This window comes from Dendrobates tinctorius, unplaced genomic scaffold, assembly GCF_039654945.1.
Source record: "Dendrobates tinctorius isolate UK_male_01 unplaced genomic scaffold, ASM3965494v1 ptg000009l, whole genome shotgun sequence".
Classification (NCBI taxonomy): Eukaryota; Metazoa; Chordata; class Amphibia; order Anura; family Dendrobatidae; genus Dendrobates; species Dendrobates tinctorius.
Window position 1 is genome coordinate 11,160,871 of NW_027361677.1, and position 26,327 is coordinate 11,187,197.

At 46.0% G+C, this 26,327-nt stretch overlaps 1 long non-coding RNA gene across 18 annotated transcripts in view; it reads right to left on the reverse strand.

Annotated features, from left to right (window-relative positions):
- The window catches only part of LOC141096282 (uncharacterized), a 352,604-nt gene extending 326,501 nt beyond the window's left edge, over positions 1-26,103 (reverse strand). For 5 of the 18 annotated variants that reach the window (XR_012233665.1, XR_012233639.1, XR_012233661.1 and 2 more), the window contains exons 1-2: positions 25,900-26,093; positions 4,998-5,330 (exon numbers count right to left, since the gene is read on the reverse strand). This is a non-coding gene — a long non-coding RNA (uncharacterized lncRNA). Of the gene's footprint in view, positions 1-4,997; positions 5,331-25,899 lie in introns of all 18 variants that reach the window. The other 13 variants (XR_012233643.1, XR_012233634.1, XR_012233633.1 and 10 more) reach the window with 6 other exon arrangements.
- Between the last annotated feature and the right edge of the window lie 224 nt (positions 26,104-26,327).

Genomic DNA, 26,327 nt, shown 5'->3' on the forward strand with positions numbered 1-26,327 from the left:
CTTTGAGAGCAGACATGGAGTTGACAGGTGTGCAGTGGTCGAAGCTAAAAGACCTCTGTAAAGTCCTTCAGTGTTTAGAGGAATGCACACGGCTGGTAAGCGCAGACGACGCCATCCTAAGCATGAGCATCCCACTTATGCGTCTGCTCATGCAAACTTTGACGCACCTTAAGGAGCAGGCGTCTGCAGCCAATGTTGACGAGGAGGGAATCCTTGATGACATTCAGCCATTGTCTGCTAGGGGACCTCTCCTGGACGAGGTGAAGGAAGAAGAGGAGGAGGAGGAGGATGATGATGGGGATGATTACTTAGGGGAGGAGGATGCATCTCGTGGGGCAAGTGAAAATGTTGGCGTGGCAAGGTCTGGTACAGGGTTTGTGCGTGACTGGAGGGATGTGGATTTGCCAGAAAGTGCTCCTCCACCCAGCACTCGCAGTGCATCATTGACACCGGGAACATTGGCCCACATGTCAGATTATGCCTTGCAGATCCTAAAAAGGGACCCCCGCATTGCCAAAATGATGAACGATGACGACTACTGGTTGGCCAGCATCCTGGATCCACGCTATAAAGGCAAATTACAAAACATCATGCCACAGGAGAACCTTGACCTAATATTGGCTAATAAACAAGCAACTCTGGTAAATCGGTTGCTTGAGGCATTCCCAGCACACAGCAGCAGTGATGGTTCTCACACGAGCCGTACGGGCCGGGGGCAGCTTGGCAGAGGTGTTCATGGTGCACACAGCAGAAGAGGCGTTGGAGACAGGGGTTTCATGACAATGTTGTGGACTGATTTTTCAAGTACCGCTCACACAACTGGTAATACTGCATCGATGGAAAGTGACAGGAGACAGCAGTTGTCAACTATGGTTACAAACTACTTTTCCTCCCATATCGATGTTCTCTCACACAGGTCATTCCCCTTTGACTATTGGGCCGCTAAACTGGACACCTGGCCTGAATTGGCACAATATGCCTTACAGGAGCTCGCTTGCCCAGCTGCAAGTGTGCTATCGGAAAGAGTCTTCAGTGCAGCTGGTTCAATCCTGACAGAAAAAAGGACCCGTCTGTCAACCCAAAATGTGGATGATCTAACCTTCATTAAAATGAACCATGTATGGGTTTCCAAGGATTTTGTCCCACCTTCCCCTGATGACACATAGGGTGACAGAAAAATGGCTTGCTTTGGTCCACCTCTTCCTGGGACTTGACCTATTTCGCCTTTTGCATCAGCTGAATGTCCAACATCAACATATGCCACTTTCTAAAACTCCCTAACTGTGCTGCCTCCCCCCCCATGGCTGGGGTCACCACCTAGCGCACGACACCGTGTGAGTGCCGTTGCCCTGGACAGGTGGGTAGGCCGACTCTTGGGCGCGGGCACTGGCACAGGGTCCCTCATAGTGCAATCAAGTGTCTCTGACGGTGGGAGTGCACACCCGCCGTCAGACACACCGCCGTACTATGAGGGGCCCAGTGCCAGTACCGACGCCCACGAGTGGGCCCCCCTTGCCTGGTCAGGGCCCCAGCATTTGCAATCTTTACCTCTCCCTGCTCCTCCGCTGTGTAGTCTGGGCCATCAAATCCATACTGTGCCTGACACCGTCTGAGCCTGCCTCCTGATGTATAGACATATATTTTGAATGTGTACGCTATCCATACATGTTATCCGGGGATACGGTACCCTTTCTCACCTTTGTGCAATCACGTGTAATCCATACTGGGCGTGAGAACGGCTGGCGAGCTGTTAAGCAAGCTACAGCACCTGTGGTTTGCACACGTAAGTTTTTCATTTATTCAGGAATGACGGTTAGGCCTAATTCCGGAACTGCGGTTGACCTGCACTTACTGGGAAATCATTGTTCGCGGGTAATAATTGTAATCAGTGATCCCCATCACTATCGTTGTTCAGCGGGTTATCTGCACCTGTAAGCGACAAACGCTGGCCTTTTCAGTGTAGCGCACATGCAGCCACGGACATGTAAGGGCATGACACACCAGTTATTGGCCAATCTCATGTGCCAGAGCCTCACGTGTCTCTCTAGTAAGCCGGACTCGGACCGCGGGGCATGACGGAGTCTCGTTCGTTAACGGAATTAAGCTTGCAATGTGTGCATCTTTTCTCTAGCTGGCATGGTTGAGGTTTCCCAGGTGGAGTCGAATTTAACCGTAGGCTCCACTCCTGGTGGTGCCCTTCTGGACATTCCTTTAAGGTTCAGCTTTGCAACCATACTGCCCACGTAAAACAAACACTTTGCCTTCATGAACGCTGTTTGGAGGGTCATGACTCGTGGGAATAACGCCGCCTAATCAGTTAACCTGCTAGAGAGATCCTTCGTTGCTCCCAAGCATGACATCACACTCCCTAGGAGGAAGGTAATGCCACTGTGGCGACCGTACTCCTGGGGGCGACACAAGTGCACTGATGCCCAGCCACTGCTCGATGAATCTGCTGGTACATTGACCCAGACCACTACATTCCCCTCGCACGCTACACGGCCTGAATCTGACCCTGATGAAACTCAGGTTACCCTTCCCATATACAATTCCATCTTACACGGTGACAAAGAGGAAGCTGCAGATGAAAGTGCAGGTTCGGCCCACCCGCCATCAGACACACCACCGTACTATCAGGGGCCCTGTGCCAGTGCCGTCGCCAACGAGTGGGCCCCCCCTGCTTGCTCAGGATCACAGCACTTGCAAGGTTGAAATACTGTGCAGTGAGATGGAAGATGGGGACGACGAGGAGTCCAGACTAGTACAGGGATTCCCTAGCGAGGAGACTTATTTGATTGTTTTCAATGTTGGAACAGCAATTTTTGGGGAGCACTATACTCTGGAGAATGATAGATGGGGCCCACCATACACTGGAACATTCCAAAGGTGGACATCAGACACTGGAACAGCATATACATGGCCCATTATACACTAGAGCATTAGAAATGGGGCCCATTATGTTTGGAGCATTATTTGGGCCCATAAGACAGTGGAGCTTCAGCCTTGGGGACCAACATATACTGTAGCATTATGTGGAGCTCATCATATACTGTTTCAAACATTATATGGGACCAATGATTCTGTATGGAGAATTAGATGGGCCTCGTCATGAGATGTAAAAAGTGAAGTATTTTTCACTGTACTATACCGCTATTTCTCTGCCGTATCGGAGCATGATGAGTTGTGGTATGTGTTAAAGGGGCGCTCTTTCGCCCAGGGCACATGAAAACCTGGAGCCAGCCCTACCCCCCACAACTTTAGCCAAATAACCCCCATTTTTCAGTGCTTAACTTGTATTATGAAGTTAATTAAGGTTGACAAGCTTAAGTAAGAAGAATTGATGCTTTTGGCATTCAAATGGGCACTGTAGGTGTGTTTCCTGTCCTCCTCTCACTGCCGACTTTTATTCCCCATTGACTTACATTGGGTTTCGTGTTTCGGGACGACCCCGACTTTTCCCTATAATCGGCCGATCTTGCTCGACCCGACTTTTAGAAAAGTCGGGTTTCACGAAATGAAACTCGACCCTAAAAAACCAAAAGTCGCTCAACTCTAATCATAAGTGACTAAAAAGGAAACTTTTTGGACTTTTTCTTTTAAAAAACATGAAAATTTTGTCACTAAATTGTCTGTTTGTTACTACCAGACTATTATCCATTTCTTTGATGAGGTCACTTTGGCATTACTTAGACTGTATTTTCGTTAAATAGATTGAAAAGGGGATGGATGGATTAGGAAATTAGAGTGTTATACACATCTTTTTGTAAATAGAATTTTTTGAAAAATTTGCAGAACCTGGTAAAATTGAGCTGCAAAAAATTAAATCGTATCGAGCTGACAGCCATTTTTATTTGCACATTCATATGATCAACTACTGCACGCCCAAGTATTAATTTAAATGAAAAAAGTTAATTGAAAGCTTGAGCCACAAATATTTTAATCAGTTCCTCTCCACCTTATGTCCTTCATGTTGCCCACATACTGGACTGCGAAAGTAACATGAAAGATTTTCTTTAACGTTTCTTCTTTCTTGGCTATCTAGGTTTAAAGGAAGAGTAAGGGTACTGTGGAATAAAAAAAAATGTCCATTGAATGTGAACTGTTCAGGTCCAGGGGTAGCAAAACATTTCTACATGATTTTCCATCATCCCATATTTACTGTTAACATTGAGGCTGGCTTCAGATTAGATTTTTCTGGACTTTCCAGACCCAACGAGGTTTGACTTCTTCCAAGACTTTCCACAGGGAATGTTCTAGCTTTTCCTGTGGATTCTAATTTTTGAATTTAGTGTTTAGAACAGTGTTCCCCAACTCTGGTCCTCAAGAGCCACAAACAGGTCATGTTTTCAGGATTTCCTTAGTATTGCCCGGGTGATAATTGCATCACCAGAACAGGCAAGAATTCCATCATCTGTGCAATACTAAGGAAATCCTGATAACATGACATTTTGGTGGCTCTTGAGGACCAGAGTTGGGGAACACTGGTTTAGAACATGCAATTAGATATAGTGGTTACCTCCAACAGGTGGAAATAGAGAGCCAGCTTTCTATCCCTTGAAGAGAGCTAATTTGAATATTGTTTTGCCATTGACTGGTCTTTTGGCCTTCTTGCACTAGCTACTGATCAAGGAGAATCAGTACATTGACTTGTTGGAGAATAGGTGGAGAATTTGAAGATTTGCTTTTCTGTAAAAGCAATCATTTGACAAGCACACTATATATACCATAACTTCTTAGAGCACCATACGGATCAGAGCTAGAAATAACCATGGTTATCAGCAAGGTAGTAGCTACAGTCCTTTAGCTACTTGTTGGAATTCATTAAAACAGATGTCAAAAGTTTACTTACTTTACAAATACAAAATGCATACAGTTTATGAATATAGTTATGGCGTATTAAGAGCCAGCTATCCCAGGTATTATAATATATTAAGCAAGCACTCCCATCAAACTTTAATATATGGCAGTCATCATATTATATAGCACTGGGCACTTACAATTGCTTGTTTTCATTTCCTACCCACTTAATTCTTCTCTTTTCCATTAGGTCTATGATATCAGGTTAGGAAAAGGATATGGGCTTCCGGAAACAGTGCTGATTTTCTTTGTGGCCTGCGCCTGGTATTTCCGGTCTGTCCTCCAATATCGGCCACAACCAAAAGGCTAGATTCCCAGTATTCAAGACCTCCAAATGACTGACCTGATATGTTTCAGTGGAGGAGACAAAGATAGGGGCATGTGATGAGACCCTTCATCGGCAACCAACTCAAACCTCAAGAAAGGGCCACCGTAGATTTGCTTATTTCTGTTGGCATGGAGTCCAAATGGATCTGTAGGGAACAAGTGGCACAAAGTCTCTGCATAGTGACCATTATGATATATGTCAGCACTGTCAAATTCTTCGTAGGGAGGACCACATGTATGGTTTAAAATCATTTTACCAGTAACATAAACGATTTAAAATGGGAACTGGAAGTTTGGCATTGACTCCATCGAATTTACAGTCCGTACAATTCAGACTTTTTACAAATACATCACAGGTTTTACAGATGCTGCGTCAGATAAGCCTCTGCAGCCGCAGGCAACGATAAAAGGAAATTACAGGAAGATTTTAAGAAATAGCCAGCAACGCTTGAAGAAGGAATTCATCTTGTATTATTCACCATTTTTTTTTAAACAATGTTCTTTGCCTCAATTTATTCTTACATCATTTTCTAGACCTAATTAATATGGCCATAAAATATTAAGTGTCGAACCGAACACAGCTAAAGTACAGCTAGCAGCAGATTCATCATGGCTACAAGAAATGTAATGATGCATAACGGCATTTACACCGGCCACATGGACTATCCAACATTGTCACCATTATATTACTCTGGTGAAACCTAGCTGGGACTCAGTTTCTCAATATGAAGCAAACTTTTTAAAGGGTTTGTCCATGACTCCTTACGATAGGTCATCAATATTAGATCGGACGAAGTCTGTCTACGAATGATTAGCCGATTAAATGTGCTGCCGAGAACCGATAGTAGTACAACTTCATACACCATAAAGTGACAGAAAAAAGTACTGCAAACGCTTTCCCACTGACTTATGGGAACAACCTGGCAGTAGTATTTATAGCCATTACACAGGGTGTGCACTTTGGATTAGTAAACTCTGGTACTTTCAATCTCCAGGAAAATGGATGGTCTGGGTGTTGGACTTCAACCAATCTAGTATTGATGATGACCTATCCCGAGGATAGGTTACCAGGATTAAAGTCATGGAAAACTCCTTCAGTGTTGACTTCTGATCTACAAAACATGAGTACTGAAGCCAATCATTGGCCTGTTCTCAAGCTTTCTTGTGTTATAGAAAGGATGTCATCTCTACAGCCCTGTCAACAAAGGGATCAACTGATCAGCGTGGCAGCCTGCAAAATGTTAAAAAGAAAGAAAAGACATTCATCTCACCAATCACATTTTCAGCAGTCCCAGTTGCTCCCTGCCCGTTCCTCTATAGCTTCACATAGCTAACCTAGTATTTACTCTAGAAACGGACTTCTGGCTGAGAACAGGCACCAGAGTTAACTGCCTATGCTTTGGGGCCTACTCCTGGCCAAATGTCCTGGTCCAGTGTTTATTTTAGGCTGAGATTAGGCTCCGGAGCATGGTTGGTGAACTCCTGTGGTTGCTCATGACTGGAAGCTCCAGCCTAGAGTAAAAACTGGGCAATGCTGGAGATAGAAAGTGATGAAGTCGCAGAGGACCAGGCAATGGGCAAGGAACAGCGGGCAGCTAGAGGTGAGCATGTTTTTTTTCTTTTTAACCTTTTGCTGGCCCTCTGATGTTCAGCAAGATGGTGGCTACAGCCACAGTTTGTTCCTGCCTCAAGTCTCCTCAGCCAAACACGACAGCTGTGCTCTGATCATGTCAAACTGTCCAGACAAGAATTTACAAAAACTATCTGAAAGAATAAATTTCTTTGTGTCACATGGCTACCACTCATAACCCAGCTGTCATTTTTCATAGTGCTCTTGAAAAATAGAATCTGTACACTTTGCTGTGGGCAACAGAAACAGTATTTATTGCAGCTTTCCTAAATCTGCCCAAATATGCTGCATAATACTAGCCAAAATGTCCAAATTTCCACTGGGCTCCAGGAATATGGGGAGATCTCACAGACATGTCAATAAATCTCCCTGGCTGTGTTAACCTGCTTGAAACCTCTTAGAAACCCAGTATTCCTTGAGTTTTCTTCATATAAGAAGATGGGAAACAAAATGAGGGGAGGAAGAAAAGGAGGAAAAGTATTGGTTTACAACAGGGCGTGGTTATGGATATGTCCTTGAGGCAAAAGTTGGCCGCTAAAGTTGAAGATTCATACTCCTCTTGTTACGATCCTGACTGGTCCTCTTGCAGCTGGACTAAGAAATTATTCACTTTTGCAGCCAATATCCTAGGTGCCTCTGGCATTTACTTGACCTCGCAACCTCATGACCTTAATATGTGAGGTCTATTCACTCAGATGACATCATGAAGTACATCAGTTGTGATGTCATTATGACCTGGAACTTGGTAAATTCCAGAGGCACTCAGGATGCTGGTCCACAAAAATGAAGACTGCCCTAGTCGAGCCTGAACACAAGACCAGGGAAGTGTGAGTCTTTTTGCTCAACTCTAGTTGCTAACTTTGGCCACAAGGACAATGTCCAACGAAATCTGTCCGTGGCCATGCCCATTTGTAACGTGATAGCTCCCCATGCCCTGTCAACTTTGGTCTTTTGGGAACTACACGATTCAAGAAAAGTGCGGAGGGCTCTAGGCCCTTTTGACACCCTAGCCTATGAATGTTAAGCCTTTGACAGCCCAACCCATGGTACATTAGTGCTGATGGCCACAAGTTGCAGCTTTTGACCATAGCTAATAGAATTAATCACCACAAATTAATAAAAAGAAATAAGAAAGGCTTGTGTAAAGTCAGAGCACCTCTTAAAAATTCCTGTAATCAGAATCTACACATGGTTTCTTTTCTGTGCTATTCAGAGAAGTTTTCTGTCAAAAACACAATCCCGCTTGTCTCCGGAGCTGCGCTCTGCACAATGAAATATCAATAACAATAAAAACCGTAGACAGTTCCAAAATAAAGGTTTAAAAGCTTTTTAAAATATATGCCTTTCTGATATATTAAATGCAAAACAATAGCTGTCAGTGCCAGATAGCAGACATTCGCTGTATAATCCATTTCTCGGTTTTGCCAAGAGGTGTAAATTTCATTCCACTCTTGAATAATGTACAATATAATATGTCGAAAAGAGAGAGAGAAGGTTCCATTCCGGCAGTGATGTCTGTGTCCCATGTAAACTTGTCCAATAATGGGGATTGCAGCTGTGTCTTTCTAAATGTTACAGCCCCTTCCCGCTCTTCCAAACATCTTTACGGCTTCCATATGTTCTCATCACAGCGATAAGATATGAACAGAGGAACATGGGGCTAATGACAAATCTTTTAATGGTTGCTGAGCTAAGTTAATAGGATAAATATTGCCAGTAATTAGGGAAGTGCAGAATCCACATAGAAACCAAAAACAGTTTATTAAAGGGAAACTCTGTACATACTTAAAGTGATTCACCGATGAGCACATTAACGTTTTTATTCAAATGAATAGACAACCATTTAATCAAAGGTCACAACAAGCACTCCGGTTCGTGAGCTACTGCAGACAGCTACCCTCCAGCCTTGAATAACAGAGGAAGTCTCAAGAGAAAAATCTAATTTTGCTGATTATGTGGCGCCCCTGAGGCTTCAGTCGCCACAGAGGTACTGCACCTTCTCCTAAGGTGTGGTGCCCCACCATCCAGGTAGGCTGGGAACTCCTGACCATGCTCCACACCTGCACCCCACACACAGGATAGTTCAGCAGGGACCCATCCATGCTTTATGCTGGAAAGGTCTTAGGGTGCCTTTTGTGGTCCCTGGCTTCGTAACACGAGAGGTGCTGGGGAGGCGGGTGGAGTTAGATATAAAAGAGAGGGAAGCTGTAGGATTTCAAGTCAGTCAGTCAGTCTGTCTGACAGAAGGTCAGTCTGGGGGAGTCCCAGAGAGAGAGCAGGCTGACAGCTGGTCAGCCTGAGAGGAGCTCAAGGGGGAGGAAGGCAGTCAGTCAGGAGAGGCTGAGGACTGGTCTTAGTGGAACGAGCTCCTCAAGGAAGAGAGGGAGGAAGAGAGGGAGAAAGAGACGTAGACTGAAGACTACAGATTCCATAAGAGAGATAGAACAGATCGGAACGAAGGAGAATAGAAGGACGGTGGGAAGCAGGTTGAGAAAGAGAGAGAACCCTTCCAGTCCAGAGAGCGCAAAAGGCCGGGGCCCAGTCCCCGAGGTTGATTGGAACTTTATGTCCGGCAACAGACACCGGAGGAGTAGTGAGCCGCTAACGCCTTACTCCCATCATAGACTTGGGACACAACAGCAACACGGATAGAGAGCCGGGACATAGAGTGGAGTCCCCAAAGCAGGCTACAGCTGTCTGTCATACAAGTAGAGCCTAGGAACACCTAGAGAGAGGCATTCCAGGGTAACTAAGTACTGGAGTGCTTCGCACCTAAAGGCGCATTGGGGGAGTCGTTCAGTAAGGTACATGTTGGCGGAGTGTGGAAGGGAGAATCCTATCCTGCCTGGAGGTTGGCTGGAGCCCTGACCTGGAGAACACAGTACGGAGGCAGGCAGTTGTATGAACTGCAAACAGTGAGTAAAGCTTTGGAACCGCATACTCTGGTGTCCTCCAGTTATTGCAGCACCACTACACATGGGTACCAGCCTCCATACCATTCTGCGCCTCTCCTCATCTATTGCACCTACACTGCCCTGGAACTACAGCTCCACCTGTGGGGAGCTATACCATCTCTGCTGCACCACACCATCAGTCCCAGTGGATCTGCATGCAGCGTTGGCTTACCATCTTACTTGCCAAACACCACGGGTGGCATCACGAACTCTTCATATAAACTTTAACACCATTAACATCACCGCCATTGATATTGGGCACCCAGGGCCACGGACCGGGTCACCGCTGCTGTGACACATTCCCGCCTTGACACCGGCCCGGTACCGAGTACCCCGCTGCCCTGGGTGTGCGAGGTGACCCAATTACCTAATGAGACAACCATTTTTCCAACTATTATGATGATCACCAGTCGTCCACATGTTGCGGTAGATTTTGACATTTAAAGGAAATGTTATGAATATCATCCTCAAACGGTGACCTTCGAACAGAAATTTTTTTTCAGACTCAACAAGCCATTTTTTCCCAACATTTGCAAAATTTCCAATGATGATAGTGAAATTTTCAAGTTTCTTGCAACAGAGGCAAGGTTCTTACTCTCCATAACATTACCTATTAAAAGTAGTTCTCCCTGGCTTTGATCCCTTCTCCTGGGTCCGCTGCCATCTGTTGTGCTCCACGTCAGGTTTTGCAGGTTGCCCTTGGGTAGAACAATGGCATCATCTCCCTAGACCTATGTAAGACCCACTGACATACACACCTGTGTCTTGGGATTCAGACTCTAGACTTATGTTTGGTGTGCTACATCTTCTATGCATACTGTGCTTCATAGAATCATAGAATCGTAGAGTTGGAAGGGACCTCCTGGGCCATCTGGTCCAACCCCCTGCTCAAAGCAGGATTAGCTAAATCATCCCAGTCAGATGTCTGTCCAGCCTCTGTTTGAAGACTTCCATTGAAGGAGAACTCACCACTTCTCGTGGCAGCCTGTTCCACTCATTGATCACTCTAACTGTCAAAAAGTTTTTTCTAATATCTAATCTGTGTCTCCTCCCAGTGCTTCTATCTCTACTGGTTCCATTTCATCCATCCTGCTCTCCTGAGATTCCTGAGTGTGTTGAGTCCTTGCTGCCTATGTGCCTTTCAGCTTGCTGCATCAAAGCCCAGTGTCCGAGAGTGCTAACCAGGACCTGGGGCTTAGAGTATCATCTGGTGAGCCTGGCAATGATGTTTTGTAAAGATAAGCTAATGTAGCTTTTGCCTAAGGTCCTATAAATAATGCCTTAAAGTGCTTTTTTTAAAGTTCTTTAGTACTCTACCAATTCCATCACTAAAGCAGACGATACACATAAGATAGCTGTCATCTGAACAGTATCCTGTCACCCTCATACACAGGAGTGCTTGGCTTGACTGAGCCTCCATGTGCTTCAGTGAGGATAACGGAAAAGGCAGCTGGCAGACTTCTTTGACAGAGGCTTATCTCCCCTGAATACAAAAGGATTGGGTATAAAAATTTTCAACTTTCTCCCTTTTTGGGGAGAGTTGGTAGATTTTTGTCCATTGCCACCAAAATCGGTAGATTTGGCAAACTTCAATTTAGTTTGCTTGGGAGCATTAAAGAAGTTGTCCACTACTTGGACAACTTCTTGTCATGCCCATCACTTGGCCCTGATAATAAGCCTTATACTCACCTCCCGTACTGGTGCTGTGCTGTAGTGTCGGCACTCATTCTCCCAGGGCTCCCGTGCTGTTGTTGTGAAACGTGACGTCAGTGCCCAATCAACACTGGCGTCACTGTCCGTCTTCTGTCAAATTGAGTATGAAGAGGAAGTCCGAGATCAGCTGCAGCCCTGACTTCCTCTTCATATTCGATTTGCTAGAAGGCAGGGACAGCGACCCCAGCGCTGATTTGGCGCCAGTGTCACGAGTCACAACACTCATTAGAGTCCCAGGGAGAGCGAGAGCCGACATTGCAGGAAAAGAAGGTCTGCACAGGACGTGAGTATAGGCATAATTATTTCATGGGGGGCCAAACATTTTGATCTGGAAGGGCCTGTCCTAGTAATGAACAACCCCTAAAAGGTACCCATCATACTGAAAGGAAGAACACAAAATGCATGGTGATGTCAGTGGTGAGACCACTATCAATCAAGCGTTTATGACACATGCTTTGGATAAACTCTTGTGTTACTTCAGCTACACTACATGTATTTATGTGTAGTATATAGCTTTGCAGCCTACATAACTTTTTTGGCAACATTGGCGACATGCAACCTGATTGGAGGTTACCCCACCTATCGCATTATAAGACTGTAAAACTATTTTTTTAAAGAAGTAAAGCATTAAAGAAACTTTTTTCTTTGTGTCTCAGAACTTTGGATGCACTGTAACACACAAGTTTACCTGTTGCACCTATAGACCCTATCAGTAAAAGCATAATTCTGCCCATAGCATTGCTATAATTTTCAATATCTTGTGCGTCTGATATTCAGCTTGTACAGCAGAGTCTATGTTTTCTGCTCTATTTGTGTTACTACAACTTTATATTTTCAGCTATGTTTCTGTCCAATCAATATCTCATTTTGTAAAGTGCGGCATGCCATACTGCAATAAACAATATTTTACTCCCAAATATACTTCTTTTCATTATCTAAAGAAGTTGCAAAATTTCAATACAGTTGTAAAAATGATTTATTTAATCTGATACTTTTGCAAGGTATAACAGGGCAGAGGGCTCCATTTGGAATAATTCTTTATAACACCACATTTTTGTATCAGTAGTTTACTTTCTCCAACTTTGGGGAGATAAATGCACCCCTAAGCCCTCTTTTTTGGAGCTGTTCCTCTCCACAACCTTGTTGCATGCTTATAAGCCTCAAACGGCCCCTACCATGATTGAGAGATTGGGCACGGGATGATATGCAACTGTTCCAGATTCGGGCAGTGCTCCTCTAACTCTGGTGTGCTGCACTCTGTTATGCTCTATGTCGGGTTCTGCAGATGGCGCCCAGTGTAATCCCATGTGATCATCTACTTGGTCTATATTAGGCCTACCAAGACACACACCTGTGACACTTTAGTCTTGGTATAAAGACTTTCTAGCTATGCTGGAGTTCTGTCTGCTACCTGCTCATGGGCTTCCAGGAACTTTGCTACATGTCTGACTGTAGCTTCCAGGATGTCTCGTGTCCTCCTGTGGCTTCTAAGACCTCTGCTACCTGTTCCCAGTCTTCCACTATCTTTGCTATGCATCTGCCAGTGGCTTCCAGGACTAATCCTGTCCACCAGTGTGGCTTCCATTACCTCTGCTACTTTTTCCTGGTCTTTCAGGACCTCTGCTATTAGTCCAAGTATGGCTTCCAGGATTTCTCCTGTCTGCTTGCGGCTTCCAGTACTTCCTTACCTGTTCCCTGTCTTAGAGGACCTTTGCTATATGTCTGCCTGCAGCTTCCAGGATCTCTGCTACCTGTTTTTGAGCTTCCAGTACCTCTTAGATGTCTGCCTGCAGCTTCCAGGAGTTCTCCTATCCGCCGGCAGCTTCCAGGACCTCTTCTACCTGTCTACAATTTTCCAGGATCTCCACTACCTTTCCCAATTTTCCAGGACCCCTGCTCCCTGTTACTAGTCTTTCAGGATCTCTGCTACCTGTTCCTGGTCTTCCATTGCCCTGCTAACTGTTTGCAGTCTTCTAGGACCTCTGCTACCTGTCTACACTCTTCCAAGCCCCCCTATCTGTTCCTGGTCTTCCAGGACCTATGCTACCTTTTACCGATCTTCCAGGACCTATGCTACCTGTCTTGAGATTCCTGTTGTCTGCCTGCAGTCCCTAGTAACTTTACTAACTGTTTTTCGGGTGCCTTTCCTGACTGCTACAATAACACCCGTGGCCTATGTGCCCACCCAGACCTTGGACTTTAGGGATCTGTGGCGCCCCTGAGGGTCCAGTCGCCACAGAGATGTGGTACCCCACTAAGAGGGAAGGTGCGTGCACCCAACCAAATTCCAACTCCCACACCCCACACACACTAGTAGTGGAGCAGAGTACTCTTTATGGCTCCCTGCTTGGAATATGAAGAGTGCTGGGAGGTGGGCGGAGCGTAGCTTAGAGCGGGAGCAGGATAGAAAGTGAGATCAGATCTCTCTGGTAGAGGGAAAGCAGAAGGAGGTGTCTGCAGCTGCTCTACTGCTTAGATGCTGCTGGACGGATTGGAACACAAGGGAAGCTCCCTAGGGAAAAAAGTTCTTCTGGGACACGGCTGGAGTGAACATCCCGTGGGTCCCTTATCCATGCTGACTACAGGTCAGGTGGAGGAAGAAATTGGTCACAAAGGGAACGGCCCCTAGTCTAGATCGCATTCTTCAGGGTGCCACTAGCAAGCCGATAGCTTTGATTACTTTATGGACCATCGCCCCTACCACAGTTAGTCCATCTGGAAAGGCAGCTATATAGAGTCACAGAAACGGTGAGGCATTGTCTGAACAGGATTCGCAGCTGCCGGCCCAGAACGATAACTGTGAAGTGCTGGAGTGGAAGTCAGGCGGGAAAAGCAGCATATTGTTTGGAGACAGCCAGGAAAGGCACACACTGATTGGGAAAGCTGGAAAGGTGCATTTCAACTTATCTGGAAGTTAGCTGGACCCCTCACTTGGAGGACACAGCACTGAAGCGGGCATCTGTCTGTACAGCAGAACTGTGAGTAAAGCCCATTGAACTACATGCCACTGTGTCCTCCGCATTCTTTCTGCGCCACTCATCCAGCACTGCTGCATCTTCCTCTCTACACTACCTCACCATCTACCCACTCATCTCTTCTACCCTTGGACTACAGCTCTACCTGTGGAGGGCCTCAACATCTCAGCTGCACCCAACAGTGAGCTTAAAAAGGGGACTCTCCACATTAACATAATACCTTACAGATAGTGATGAGCAAGCATGCTCACCATTATTCGGTGCTCGTGTGGTGCCCCTGAGGGTTCAGTCAGCACAGAGGTACTGCACCACCTCCTGAGGTGTAGTATCCCACTCCTCAGGTAAGATGGGGACACCTGACCAGACTCCAGCACCTGCACAGACACCGTAGAACAGCAGGACACCCTCTATGACCCCTGCTTGGTTCATGAAGGATTCTGGGAGGTGGGTGGAGCTTAGGTTGCACTAAAGAGTGGGAGAACAGATAGGAAGTTAGTCAGTTCCCCAAGAGAGGGATGGAGTGAGAGGACGTATATATGCAGCAGCCTCCTGTAAGCTGGAGCTGCTGGCAAGGAAGAGAAAGATCAGCTCTTCAGAAGGACAGAAAGGAAAGGATGGAATGTGTGGAGCTGGGGATTGGAGCTAGAGTAGAGCTCATCCCTAAGTTGATGCGCCAAAGGCCGGGTGCCGGTATCCGAGGCTGTGTGAATGCTAATGGTTCTACAGCAGAAACCAGAGGAATAGAAGTTGTGACCACTTTATTCCCACCTAAGACTCAATGACACAGTAGCAACATGTGCGAGCCGGGACATGATTGTAAGGAGTCCCTGAAGTAGGCTACAGCTACCTGTCATGCTAGTGGAGTTCTAAGTAACAGCAAGAAAGAGAAACTTGAGTGTAATTCATAACTGCAAGTACTTCAGATTAGTGCTATTGAGACGTTCAGAAAAGGGCACATGGAAGGGAGAGCTGGAAGGGTGTACTCCTCTTGCCTGGGAGTTGGCTGAGCCCCTCACCTGGAGGATGCGGCACTGAAGCAGGCACCTGTGTATGACTGAAACGTGAGTAAAGCTTTGGAACTGCATTCAGCTGTGTCTCTGCCTTCTTCCTGTGTCAACCTACTCAGCACTGCTACATCTCTGTGCCTAAACACTACACCATCTAGCTCAACATCTACTACCACTGCCCTGGGACTACAGTCCTGCCTGTGGAGAGCTATTGCACCTCTGCTGCATCATACCATGTGTCCCAGAGGATCTGCACTGCAGCGCTGGTCTCCTTCTGACCAGATACCACAGGTGGCATCACAAACTTATTTACACAAACTTTATTCAGCATCATTCCTCTTATTTTACATGGACACTCAGGGCCACTGACCGGGTCATTGCCACCGCGACACATCCCTTAAAGACACCGGCCTGGTACCGAGTTAACCCCACAGCCCTAGGGGTGATCCACTCGGCCAAGCATCGCAGTGCTCTCTATGCTCGAAGCTTGCTGAGTATTAAAGGGGTTTGGGTCCCATCTTGCATGTTTTGGCACTCTTTAGAGAGCCAATGAACATGCAGGGATTGTCTGCCACACACTGTAATGCCGCAGCCATGTTAGTTGTGGCATTGCAGTGATTGGCTGGCTGCACAACGTCCTCCGGTCTATTTCAGACCTGCCGCCGCCATGCTCGTCACATGCGGTGTCTGTGTGTGTGGCTGTGTGCAGGTGTCTATGTGTGGGTGCATGAGCTTGTCTGCAGGTGTGTGTCTGGGTGTGTTTGCAGGTGTGGTAACGTTACCGCCGGTCATGTCAGTCACAGCGCTGCGGAATCATGCTGTCAGATGTTAGCATGATTGCGCAGCTGACTGTGACCTGCAGCAGTGAAGCAGACTTGGCCCAATGAGACTACTGCTCCCATCTGGCCATGTATGGTGTCACTGATAACAGTGACAACAGGTGCCGCTGATGGGAGAGTAGTATCATCTACCGGCACCTGTGCTCACTGTTACAAAAAAAAAGTATACTGCTAAAAAAAAATAAAGGGCAAGTGGGAAGAGCGAGGCTAAGTGCCAGAATTGGCGCATCTATAAGATGCTCTATTTCTGGGGTGGCTGAGAGCTGATGTTTTTAGCCTAGGGGAGGTCAATATCCATGGCCCCTTCCCAGGCTATTAATATAAGCTAACAGCTGTCTGCCTAGCCTTTGCTGATTTGATTTTATAGAGTGACCCCATGTCAAGTTTTTTCTGGGGTTTCCCTATAAAATAGCCAGTAAAGGCTAAGCAAACATCTGTGAGCTGATATTAATAGCCTGGTAATCTTTATGGCTATTGGCTCCTTCCCAGAATATTAACATCAGCCCTCAGCTTTCCCTCTGCTGGTTATGAAAATTACACGGGAGCCCATGCAGTTTTTTTTTAAATAAACAGATATTGCATTTCACGCACTATAAGGTGGTACATGAGCACTATATGGCAGTGTGTGAGCACTATAAGATGGTATATGAGTACTATATGCTGATTTGGTGGTATAGCAAATGTTAGAGGAAATTTATTTATTATATTCACTTATATTTGTTTTGCGTGTAAACATTATATGCGAACATGGTATGTAATGATATTATGGTCATCAATAGAGAATGTAAAAGGAGAGGTTGGACAAGGAACTGGCATCACAATTCTTTTTTTTTTTGTTTGATATATCTTTATTTAGCTTGCAAATTCACAGACAAAACAGCAGAGAAAACCGAATGAAAATCCGTGTCAAATCCGATTGGATTTTCAACTGCATTTTCTGCCAAGAGAGGGAGAATCCACGCAGAATTTTACAAAAGCAAATCGACAACGTGCGCACATACCCTTAGGCCTCATACCCATTGGCGATTATATCGGCCGATTGCAATCCGATTTTTAATCGTAGGTTAACATTGCCGGATATGCTAACGTGGGTACGTAGACTAAAGTTCCGCAAGCTGGCAAAAGGAAACACTCTCTGGGTACAAGGGCCCTGACTACGTTGGATGAGGAGGCCCCTGGGGCCACTTCTAACATCAATCAGCATGTGACCCAGATGCCACTATTTAACGTTATTCTGTTGTGTGTCCAATCTTGGAAAGAAAAGGTGTTTTAACTTTACACTCATAATAATGATTTTCAAATACACAACAGTCTTGGTGTCTTGTGTGGGCCATAGTTAAATTAGTATGACCTCACATGATGTCATGGAAGGAGAAACCTTAAAAAAAACATTTATGAAAACAAATCACATCCTTTTTTTAAAGAGGGCAAGAATTAACAAATTAACACTACATCTACATAATATATGCCACAAAATATACCTCATGGTTAACAGAAGCCGTTCTTCCGCTGAAATGCACCTGCGCAAGCGTGTGTTTTGGAAAGTGATGGCTGGCCGAAGTTCGGCAAGGAGAATATCAAAGGTCTCACGTGACATCCTCGTGTATGCAAAAAAATTGTCACGATGCCTCCGTAGCTCGCCATCGATACACGCAAAATGTCCTTTTTTGGGCCTTGGGTGATTAGCGCATGCACCCAAAAAAAAGCCGGATTACTTACTGGTAATGCTCTTTTAATGAGTCCACGACAGCACCCACTTGGAGAGAGGGATCCGCCCATAGGAACAGGAAACCTACAGAGATAAAAGAGGGCGGTCCGCCTCTCCTCCTCAGTTGGATTTCAGAGTACCCGGAGGACCGCCAATTATTAGGCCATTATATTATCCTATATGTTCATTGTATTTCTATAACTAAGATGGTGTGTATATTATATATATATATATATATATATATATATATATATATATATATATATATATATATAGTTAACTTCTAGGGAGGGTTAGTGAACGGGTGCTGTCGTGGACTCATTAAAAGAGCATTACCGGTAAGTAATCCGGCTTTTTACTCTTCGCCACGACAGCACCCACTTGGAGAGATTTTCAGAGACCTTCACCTGGGAGGGACCACCGTGCTGAGGACCGCTCTACCAAAGGTTAGGTCGGATGAGCATGATAACTCCAGTCTATAGTGGTTATAAAAGGTAGAGGGTGTTGACCAAGTAGCAGCCTTACATATAGACTCGATTGCGACTTCTCCCCTCTCTGCCCAAGAAGAAGCCATTGCTCTGGTGGAGTGTGCCTTGATACCTTCCGGGGGATCTTCATTGCTTGCGGAGTATGCTAGGCTGATCGCATCTCTGATCCATCGTGACAGGGTACCCCTTGTGACCTCATATCCCTTCTTTTGGCCCTGGAAGGAAATAAATAGAGCCCTACTCTTCCTCCAGCTGCTAGATCTCTCGATGTATTGTAATACTGCTCTTCTAACATCTAGCGTATGAAATTTCTCTTCCTCTGGAGTAGAAGGGTTATTAAAAAATGAGGGGAGGTGGATTTCTTGTGATCTATGGAACTTCCCTGCTACCTTTGGTAAGTATGAGGGGTCTGGTTTTAATATTAGCAGATCCTGGAATGTTAATAGGAAACGGGGTTCTATCGATAGTGCTTGTATATCGCTAACCCTTCTGGCTGAGGTTAGTGCAACTAGCAGTACTGTTTTGAGAGATAGGTGTTTAAGGGATATTGAGTCTAATGGTTCAAACGGAGCACGTGTAAGGGCCTCCAGCACCAAATTCAAGTCCCAAGGAGGGACCCTAGGTATGTGTACCGGTTCGCTCCGCTCACAGGCCGAGATAAATCTGGTAATCCATCTATTACCTGCCACATTATAACTATAGAGGGCCCCTAGAGCTGACACCTGGACTTTTAGAGTGTTAACAGATAGTCCTAAATTTTTTCCCCTTTGTAGAAATTCTAGAATTGCTGTTATTGGAATCTCTCTGGAATCAGGGGCTGTGTGAAACTCTAGGAATTTTCTCCACACCCTGGTGTAAATTTTTGTTGTAGACAATTTCCGACTTTGTAGGAGAGTGTTGACTAGCCCTTCCGAAAAACCTCTTGCCCTCAACATTTCCCTTTCAAGTTCCAAGCCGTCAAGTGGAGATTGTCCACATGAGGATGGAAGAATGGCCCCTGCGAGAGTAGCCTGAGGGTTGAAGGAAGCACCCAAGGGTCGGTCACTGACATTGCCCGCAGGCATGAAAACCACGGTCTCCTGGGCCAGAATGGTGCTATTAAGATTATTCGTGCCTTCTCTGCCATGATCTTCCTGATGACCTGCGGTAGTAGATTGATTGGGGGGAAGGCATACGCCAGTTTGAACCGCCATGGGGCCTGGAGGGCATCCAGGATTTCTGGCCTGTCTGCTACATTCAGAGAGGCGAATCTTCGCACTTGTTTGTTTTTCCCGGTGGCGAAGAGATCTATCTGGGGAAGGCCCCATAGTGACACAATGTTTGTGAATATTTGCCGGCTCAGGCACCACTCTCCTTGCCGCAGTGTGTGGCGACTTAGAAAATCCGCTTCCACATTGTCTTCTCCTCTTATGTGGAGGGCTGAGAGAGATGAAAAATGTTTTTCGGCTAAGGACAAGATCTTCCTTGCGGAAGACATTAATGCGACTGATCGAGTCCCGCCTTGCCTGTTCAGATATGCGACCACTGTGGTGTTGTCTGACAGGATTCTTACGTTCTCTCCTTGTAACTGTGGGAGAAAATGATATAATGCATGACCCACTGCTTTTAACTCTTTCAAGTTTGATGAATCGTGCTCTTCCCTTATATCCCATAAGCCTTGGGTGAAGGTGCTTCCCATGTGGGCTCCCCATCCTGTGGGGCTGGCGTCAGTAGTAATTATACGGGAGGGTGTTACTACCCATGGTACTCCTCCCGATAAGTTATTATCGTCTAGCCACCATGTTAGGGAGGTTAGGACTATCTGAGATAAAGTGATTTTTTTTATTTAAATTCCCCTGGTCCTGAATCTCCTCCGAGAGGATTTGATACTGTAAATCTCTTGTATGGAATTGGGCCCACCGAACCGCCGGGATGCAGGAAGTAAGGGACCCCAGAAGGGACATTGCATCTCTTAACGACATGTGTGGTTCGTTTATCGCTAATCTGACCTTCGTTTTAATTGTTGTAATCTTTACCTGTGGTAGCAGACATTTTTGGCTTATGGAGTCTAGCTGAAGACCCAGGAAGGACTGAACTGATTGTGGTTCGATTCTGGATTTCTTGAAATTTATTACCCAACCAAGAGCCTGTAGGGATAAGATTGCATCAGCCACTCGTTCATTACATTGTTTAGTTGAGTTACCTATTATCAAAAAATCATCCAAATAGGGTACTATCAGCGTGTCCTTTTGGCGTAAGAAGGCCATTACTTCCAGCATCACCTTTGTAAAGACTCTTGGAGCGATGGAAAGGCCGAATGGCATGGCTGTGAACTGAAGGTGTTTTATGGTGCCCTCGAGGAAGACCGCCACTCTGAGGTATTTCTGAAATCTGTAATAAATGGGAAGATGATAATAGGCATCTTTCAGATCCAGGCCTGCCATCATACAATTGGGAAAGAGGAGCTTAATTGCGGATCTAATAGACTCCATCTATGATTTGTTATAAAAGTATTCAGTTTCTTCAGGTTAATTATCGTCCTGAAGGAGCCATCGGGTTTAGGTATCAGAAAGAGAGGGGAGTAAAATCCTCTCCCTTCCTGTCCTTTTGGCACCTGGACCAAGACTTTTTTGTCCAGAAGACTGAAAATTTCAGTCTCTAAGGCCCACTGTTGGACTGGGGAGTTAAGGGATGTTACAATGACTGAGTTACGGGGCACATGATGGAAATTTAATTTTAGTCCTTCTCTAATAATGCCCAGGACCCAAGGGCTGGTCGTGATTTTCTCCCATTCCTGAAGGAAAATTTTTAGTCTCCCTCCCACTGGAGGGACTGGTTCTCTAGGTCCGATCTCTGCGGAAGGAGGATCCCCTAAACATAGCACCTTTTCCTTTCCCTTCTTTCGTGGCCCAGCGGTTCTGATTTTCTGTTGTTCTTCCCCTACCAAATGGTCGTCTTCTGAACGCTCTCCTATAAAATGGGAGAGAGGGGTTAGGGAACCCTTTTTTCCTTTCTTTTGCTTTAGCAAGGATTTCGTCCAACGCTTTTCCAAACAAAAACTCACCCTCACAAGGTATGGCAGAGAGCTTTGCCTTGGATTGGGTGTCACTTCTCCAGCTTTTAAGCCATAGGCTTCGTCTGGCGTTATTAAGCAAGCCTGCTGTTCTGGCTGCCATGCGTAGTGAATCGGCTGATGTGTCTGCTATGTATGCCGCTGCGCCACGAATCAGTGGTATGGCTGCTCGAAGCTTGTCTCTGGAGACTTTTTGTTCCACTTGTTGGTCTAGCTGATCAATCCAGACCAGCATAGAGCGAGCTGTGCACGTACTGGCTATTGCCGGCTTAAACGTGCCCGTGGCTGCCTCCCATGCTCTCTTAAGTGAGGCCTTCGCTTTCCGGTCCAGTGGGTCTTTTAGAATCCCTGCGTCTTCTACTGGTAAGGCCGACTGTTTTGTGGCTGAGGCAACTGCCGCGTCGACCTTCGGGACCTTAGACCACGTTAACAATTCCTCGTCGCTAAAGGGATACCTTCTTTTTGAAGCCGAGGGAAGATAACCTCTCTGATCCTGCTTCTCCCATTCCTTTTTGACTAAGGCCTTTATTGCCGGTATAACGGGAAAAACCCTCTTCCTCCTATCTGTCAATCCCGCAAACATAATCTCTTGGGTCGTTTGCGGCTCCTTAGTGTCTGTGCAACCCATGGTGTTTCTTACAGATTTCACCAAGTTGTCCATGTTCTCTAACGGAAAACATGAACGACCCTCCATATCAGAGGAAGAGGATGATGTAGACGTATTGGAGCTGTCAGAGACTACTGCTTCGTCTTCATCTGTATCTAAGCTAACTGCCGTTGGTCTGTTAGCCTTAGGTTTCTTGGATATGCCGCTTGACTGGGTTAGGGCTTGTAGTTCCTCCCTTATAATAGCCCTAATATCTGTGGCTGATGTTGAAGTCTGTTTTGTATTTTCAGAAATGCACTTTTTGCACAGCCTCTTTGTATAAGAGTCCGGTAAAGGACGTGTACAGAGGGCACATTCCTTGTTTTTTGATTTTTCCTTCCTTTTAGCCTATGATGGACATAGCGGAGGAGAGAGAGAGAGGGAGAGCGAGCGAGCGAGCGAGAGAGAGAGATTCTTTAACAGCTTGATAGGCAGAGAGTCGTCCACTCACCCAGAGAAGCTGTAGGTACCGGTTCAGGAGGCTGAGAAGGGGTTCTTTTGGCATGACTTCTGTGGCTCCTATCCGAGGAGCCTCGCTGTTCCGCTGCTGCCGTATCACCTGCTTGGGGATGCGTGTCCTGTCTTGGGGAAGACATGTCTGCACGCTCTATCATTATCCCCCTCGGTTTTTTATGCCACCCTTCAGTACCTGGTACCTCCCCCTCCCAGGTGCGCCTGCTTCCGGTGCATTCATTTAGCCTGTGCCCGGCCTGGAAACACCGTCCGCTATACTAAATCACGTCCCTTTTTTTTTTTTTCTCCGGAGGGGGCGGGGAGTGCTCCTTTGCTGGTATCGCGCGGCTGCAAAAGACCGCGCATGCGCTGTATGCTGAGGAACCTCCGGTAACCCGGAAGTTCCTCCTTACCTCCTCCCAGCGCTGTACCTGCGTCCTCGCTGTACCTGTTTTCAGAACGCCAGAGATAGCCTCTCTATCTCGGCTCCGCACTCCCACACGGACCGGGATGGTTGCCTCCAAGATCCCGGTGACGTGTATCCATAAGAAAACCCCCGGTCGGCTCCACCCGGTACCGGTGTTTCTTTTACGCTGCCGTCTCAGACGAGGGGGGAGCCGGATTCCAGCACTCCCCCGACGCTGCTTCTCGACCGGAACCCCTGCCGTTTCTCACGGACACTGCACAGGCGGTTCCTTGGCCCAGGTATGTCTTCTGTAGAGATCCTGTGGTTCCGATAGGAACAGGAAACCAACTGAGGAGGAGAGGCGGACCACCCTCTTTTATCTCTGTAGGTTTCCTGTTCCTATGGGCGGATCCCTCTCTCCAAGTGGGTGCTGTCGTGGCGAAGAGTAAAACAGTGCCGCCTCCTCGGAGCTACTACAGGGGAATATCCCACACCATACTCCCGGGATAACACCCAGTTAAAGAGGAGCTCCTCAGTAGGAACAAGACTTAGATTACTAGCTGCCATGCTTGCTTGGTTGCAATACACAAATAAACGTGTGTAAAATCACATCAAGCAATGAGATATGTTGCTAAATGCCTTTATATAGGGCTGGCCCTAATGATTTCTAATTGATTATGCCTTCTAGCCCTGTTTAAAAATGGTGGAAAACTGATGGAAAACGCATGATGTGTTGAAAAATCGCATGACAATCACAAGACAATTGTCCAATTTTTCAAAACCGAAAACGGACCATTTTTTTAATTGCCAATGGGTATTAGGCCTTAAGGGTATGTTCACACTGGGCGCTTTTGTGGCATTTTTTTCTGCAGCAAAACCTGGTTTCTTGGCAGGAAAGAAGCTGCGGCCAAAAAGCAGGTTTAGTTGCCTTTTTGGTGCGTTTTTCGTTGCGGTTTTTGGGCTAACTTCTGTCTCTTTGTGCATGCTAATAAAGTTGAGTTGCTGTCCATGACTTTTCTGCAGCAAAAAGGCTGCAAATAATGATACCTGCCATGAAATCTGGTTTTGATGCAGAAAAAAAAAAGCAAAAACGCCCAGTGTGAACATGCCTTAAAACCAGCTGAAAATTAGCATAGAAAACGCCGGCTTTTGCTGCAGAAAAGTCGTGGACAGCAGCTGAACTTTATTAGCATGCACAGAGAGACAAGTTTGACCAACATACGCACCAAAAACAACGAAAAACGCACCAAAAAGGTACCTAAACATGCTTTTTTTGCCACAGCTTCTTTCCTGCCAAGAAATAAGGTTTTGCTGCAGAAAAAATGCCCAGTGTGAATATACCCTTAAAGCAGCTGAAAATTAGCGTAAAATAAAACAGTAAAAATGCAGGTATCATTATTTGCAGCAGAAAAGTCATGGACAGCAACTCAACTTTATTAGCATGCACAAAGACACAAGTTAGACCAAAAACACATCATTCCCCCAATGCCAATTTTTATGCACGAAAACGTCATAATTAAATCATATTTGCACAATAATTTCTGACTTTTCTTTTTTATCCCATCAAAGCAAAAAAAATAAAAAAAAAGATAAACTTAAGTAGGCAGAGCTCAGCGGTACAGATGAGTAAATTTGCTGAAATTCAAGTTTGGTAGATCCGTTTAAATTTGGCTGATTATTTTTTTTTTTATCAAATTTTAAGCACACATGATGTCAGGCCTAGCCACCACCGAAAGTATCTATGAAGAGTAAGGCTATGTGCACACGTTGCGGATTCTGCTGCCGATCCGCATTGTTTCTGGTCCTGCGGGTCCGCGGCAGTTTCTGCTGCGTTGTACAGTACCATTGTTTTCAATGGTAAAACCAAAAACGCTGTGCACATGCTGTGGATTTTTCTGTGGGCTACAATCCGCAGCATGTCAACTCTTTGTGCAGATTCCACTGCGGTTTCACACCTTCACCATTGTGAGGAGTGAAACCGCAAGGGCTAAACCGCAGGCTAATCCGCAGGTAAACCACAAGTATTTTGACCTGCGGATTTTTCAAAATTTGCGTGGAAAAATCTGCAGCACTTCCAACTACGTGTGCAAATAGCCTAAGGCTATGAGCACACGCTGCGGACTTGGCCTCTACGGATCCGCAGCAGTTCTGCAGACAGTGTACAGTACCATGTAAGTCTATAGAAAATGTATAGTCTATAGTCTTTTTCTATCTACTGGCTAACACGGTACAAAGATATACATCTTTCCTGTATCAACATGTAAGTCTATGTGATTTACATTCTGCTGTGCATATGCTGCGGATTTTCAACTGAGGAAAAGCTGCGGTTTTGAATCCGCAGAAAGAATTGACATGCGGATTCTGCTGCGGTTTGCCACCTATTCCATTGCCCAGGTGTCAAACCGCAGGGGAAAACCGCTGGCCAATCCGTAGGTCGTTTTAGCTGCGGTTTTACCTGCGGATCCGGAGATACAAATCCGCGGGAGAATCCGCAGCGTGTGCACATAGCCTAAAGAGAAGGCCAATGTAGGGCTCACATTGTGACGTGGACTTGCAAAGCCCCAGATTCGGGTAGGTATACAAATCCCAGGCATCGGTGCAGCTGATGGAATGGCACGTGAAAAGCAATGAATAAGGACAGCAAATCAGAGATGCGTCTGAGGTTTCTAAGATATGTGGAGTTTAATGGACTGTGAGGGGTTGACTCACTCAACTGCTTGCAAAGGTAGACACAGGAACGGTAAGTCACATGCTGGTTTATTATAACACAGCATAAACCATGGTAGGGCTTAACAAAATAAACATGGCCTTTCTGGCATAACAGCAAAACAAAAGATAAATCACCTCAAAGTCCTTATGGTTGCGGGACTCGCCTGCTCAGACCATCATATGTCTTCAGCTCCTCCTGGAGCCACGTTTGGAGTCTTTCCTCTCCAAACACAACATAGAGAAAAAAAAAAACAGGGGCTGAACATTCAACTTCCCAGCCACACCCTTGAGGTGGAGATATGGTGAATGGGTGTCCCACCTGTCTCTCACCTACTCACTGAAAACCCAGTCCCTGATGATAGCCGGTTAAAGAGAATCTGTCACCCTTTTTTTCGGCTTGCAGCTGCCGGCATAGACATCGGGGGCTTATCTACAGCATTCCGGTCCGACGTCTCCCTTCTTCATACGATGACGTCCTCTTCTCCCGTCCTGTAATGGCTGCGGCGCAAGAGCACTGCTCTGCCCTGTTGAGGGCAGAGCAGAGTCCTGCAGTGCGCAGGCTT